The sequence below is a fragment of the Fibroporia radiculosa genome, assembly GCF_000313525.1.
Source record: "Fibroporia radiculosa TFFH 294 genomic supercontigs, scaffold5463, whole genome shotgun sequence".
Taxonomy (NCBI): domain Eukaryota; kingdom Fungi; phylum Basidiomycota; class Agaricomycetes; order Polyporales; family Fibroporiaceae; genus Fibroporia; species Fibroporia radiculosa.
In genome coordinates this window covers 649-4,593 of record NW_012133748.1, presented here as the reverse complement: position 1 = coordinate 4,593, position 3,945 = coordinate 649, and positions in this window count along the sequence as shown.

Here is a 3,945-nt window from a genome sequence, read left to right as displayed (position 1 = left end):
GTACCCCGACATCCCCGACGCGCCCGTCATCTGCGGCTGTATCGACGCTCCGGTCGTCTGCGGTGTGATGAACTCTTCTTCTTCGCGGAAGAGCGGCGCACTGTCGTCTGGAATCAGCCGCGAAATGCGCCGCGCGACGTTGCGGAACTGCCGATCGGAAGGACGCGCGGTCGCTGGAGTGCTCTCGGCCAGGGGGTGCGCAACAATAATGGGAGGCGGGACTGACGACCGACGACTGCTCGCCACGGTCGAACGCAGATCCTTGATGTCCTGCGCGAGCGATGATATCTGGGTGTCGATATGCTGTTTTATCTGATCAAGGGCTGCGCAGCACGGTATCAGCATGCGTCTGCAGAAGCCAACGTCGGTACATACGCTCGATATTCAGGGACAGCAGACACTTGGGCTTGATCTCATCCATATCTTCGAGCTCATACTGCACGCCGCTGGAGGGATCACGGATGTAGATTGCCGGAAAGTTATCGCGCCCAGGGTTGTACGAGAATTTGTCCACGAAGAGCACTCGGAGACTCGACGCAGACAATCCAGGCTCGATGACCGCCTTCTTTACCTCCCGTCCTACCTGCAAGAACACTGGGAACGAGGTGAGAGTAGGCTCGACCTGCGGTGGCTCGGAAGAAGCTACAATGGGTGATTCCTTCGCTGGCGGAGGTGGAGGCGCGTCGTCGACAGATACTACTAGAGAAGGTGCTTTGGGCGGTGGCTGTGGCGACACGTCTCTCGACGGCAGTGGCGGAACAGGTGGTGCCTCATCCTCCTCGTTGATCGGCGACGGATTCCGAGACCTCTGTGAGCCTTTACTCCTGCTCCGCTTGGATGGCGACACAGCCTCACCGTCTTCGTCCGCCTCGGTCAACGCTGCGAGCTCTCCAGGGCTCAGAGCGGACGACACAGCCAACGACCGGCGATTCGGATTGGCCGCGGCGCTCAAGCGCTCTCTGATGGACCCACCCGTCATCTTCGAGATGTTGTACGTCGAGAACCGTTTTGACGCCCGCCGTTCCAGCGCATCGCGATTCCGGAGTGCAGCCAGAGAGTTCTGCACGCCATGTGTCTCCAGCCCAGATCCATCCTGCGCCAGCTCGGACGGAGGCAAAACCGGTGAATCTTGTGCTTCGACGGCGGTGTGCTCTGGCGAGCTCTCATCAACGACAACTGCGGGAGTAGAGGCCTGCGAAGGCACGGGCGGGGAAGCCGTCATGGGACGGTCTACGAGTGAATACCGCTTGACGTGACTGGGAACCTGAGAAGGTGGTCGTGGGGTGGGCATAGCTACGTGTTCCATTAGGGGGGGCTGCCTCGGTGTGGCTTCACGATCCACCACTGCATGGTGGCCATTCGGGCGCTGGGCATCCGACGTAGACGCAGATCGTGAGTGGGAGTGGAAGTGGCCGTTCGTCTCGGATGGCGGCTGGGAGCGGCTGTGAGACTGGATGGGAGTTGAGGATCGACTTGAGTACCCGTCGTTTGCCAGCCTGCCTGATGGCGCGGAGCTGCTCGCGGGTGGCGTGTGCCCGTTGGTGCTGGGATCTGGTGGAAGAGACTGTGTGGAGGGGGCGGGTTTTCGCTTGCTTGACGGGTTCCGGCGGGCATAGCTATCAGACGGCTCGGACGCGTGTCTCGACGATTGTGGACGGGATGAAGCCTCTGCGGGTTTCCTATCTGAATGAGACGACGCTTTGCTTTCGCGGTCGCCGGGTTCGGTCCCTGATGAACGGTGTTTGTGGTCCGAGACGATCCTGCGATAAATCGACTGCTTGCCACGCAGGCCCGTGAGTAGGTTCGTGATGATTTGCCGTACCTCGGGGAGGTAGACTTCGAGGTTTTCTGGTGTCGCATCTTCAGAAAGACAGCCCTCGAGGACGGAGCGCAGGTCCTCAGGGACCGACATCAGTTCGCTTGAAGATGTCAATGAACGCGAGCGGGCGAGACATCGGGGTGGCCACTCACTTCATTGGGATGTTGAAGGACGTGAACGCAGCGACGGCAGCGTTGAAATCGTTCCCCAGTCGGACATAGACATCGCTGACTTGTAGCTCCGTCAACTCCTGCTTGCTCCATCTTGTGAGAGATTCCAGCAGCTGTTTGATCGATACGAGCAGACGAGTGACGGCGGTCTCAACGGCGGGCTGCAGCAGATGGTTGACGAGAGGAGATCGGTGAAACCGAATCTTATAGGGAGGTGAGGAATAGACTCACGCTTCCGGTGCGGGTCGTTCGGTCGCCCCGTTCGCCGCGGTTGGATGCCTGTCCTGAAGATCCTGAGCTGGTGCTGGCTGAGACCGATGCAGTTGTTCGACGAGACGCAGGCGCAGGCTGTTTCGACATGATGAGAGGCGAGGGATGGACCCGACGAAGAGATATTATCGAGTACGTCGGCTCCTGGGTCTGGGTCGCAGACAGCCCAATTAGATAATATGGCAACTTTTGCTAAGTAACTCTGGTTTGAATGCTATCGGTAAGTGAGCTGAAGGCAGAAATAGCTGACAACTTGAACGTGGGATGATCTGCTTACATAATAGCAGGCGCAGACAGCGGCGACTTGTCCAAGTTGAACGAGTTGATTCATTCATTGCTCACTCCCGCGTCGGTCGTCGCTGTTGCTGTCGTCCTCCCGCCTGTCGCCCACAGTGAAGTCGCTGGCCGACTAGTCAACGGCCTCGTCGCCGACGCCCCATCCCATCACTATGCTCGCCGCTCTTTTGATCATGATTGTGTCTGCCGCCTTGTCCTCCGCCTCGTCTGTGTCTGTCCAGTTTGCACTCCAAGACCAACTTCCCCTCATCGCCCGCACCAACCAGTCCTATTCATGGTCATTCTCTCGCGATACATTCATTTCTACCCGCAACGCGTCTTTGGAGTACACAACATCGGCTCTGCCCGCCTGGCTCGCCTTTGACAACTCGACGTTTACATTCTACGGTACTCCTGCGCAATCTGACGAAGGGGCGCCGGAAGTCCATGTCACGGCAACGGATCCGGGGACTCTGGACAGTGCATCGTCCGACTTGACTCTCTGTGTCACCCCCGACCCGCCTCCCCAGCTGCATGTTCCTGTCAACCAGCAGTTCTACACAACAAACCCCTCCCTCTCTTCTGTGTTTCTTCTTTCACAAAACTCGGCCTTGAACTCAACGAACCCCACCCTGCGGGTCCCCCCTAGCTGGTCGTTCTCTATCGGGTTTCTGGCAGATACGTTCACTTCTGGCGGCGACGTCTATTACGCTGCTCTCCGCAGTGATGGTGCACCCCTGCCATCCTGGGTGCGCTTCAACCCCGACTCAATTACCTTTGACGGAGTCACGCCCGCCCTGCTCAACTCAACCACGCCTGTGACGGTGTCGCTCGCTCTGCATGTGTCGGACCAGCCTGGCTTCACGGCGGCTTCGGAGCCCTTCAACATCGTCGTCTCTTCTCATGAGCTCTCTGTGTCTGCGGCCTCTCTGCCCACCATCAATATGACTGCCTCGACGCCCTTCAATTTCAGTCTCACCTCTCCCGACGACTTTTCGGGTGTCCTGGTTGATGGAGAACCGATACAGCCCTCTCAAATTACTTCCTTGAGTATTGATACTTCGGGTGCTGGAAATTGGCTTTCGTACGATCCGGATACTAGAACTCTGAGCGGAAGAGCCCCGGACAACGCAGATGGGCACGCGAACGGCATCGTCTTGCCTGTGACCCTCGGGTCGTCTGTAAACCAAACTATCCAGACTAACGTCGCTCTTGCTATAGTGCCCTCTTACTTTTCTACGGCGACAATGCAGCCTATCTTGGTAATGCCAGACAACACTCTCGACTTTAATTTGATACAGTACTTCTCGAACAACACTGAGCTTGGCGACCAGCGGGCAGAGGTCAACCTTACTGCTGCGTACGATCCGCCGGCTGCGGGGTCGTTCCTTACCTTTGACAGCGGCACCG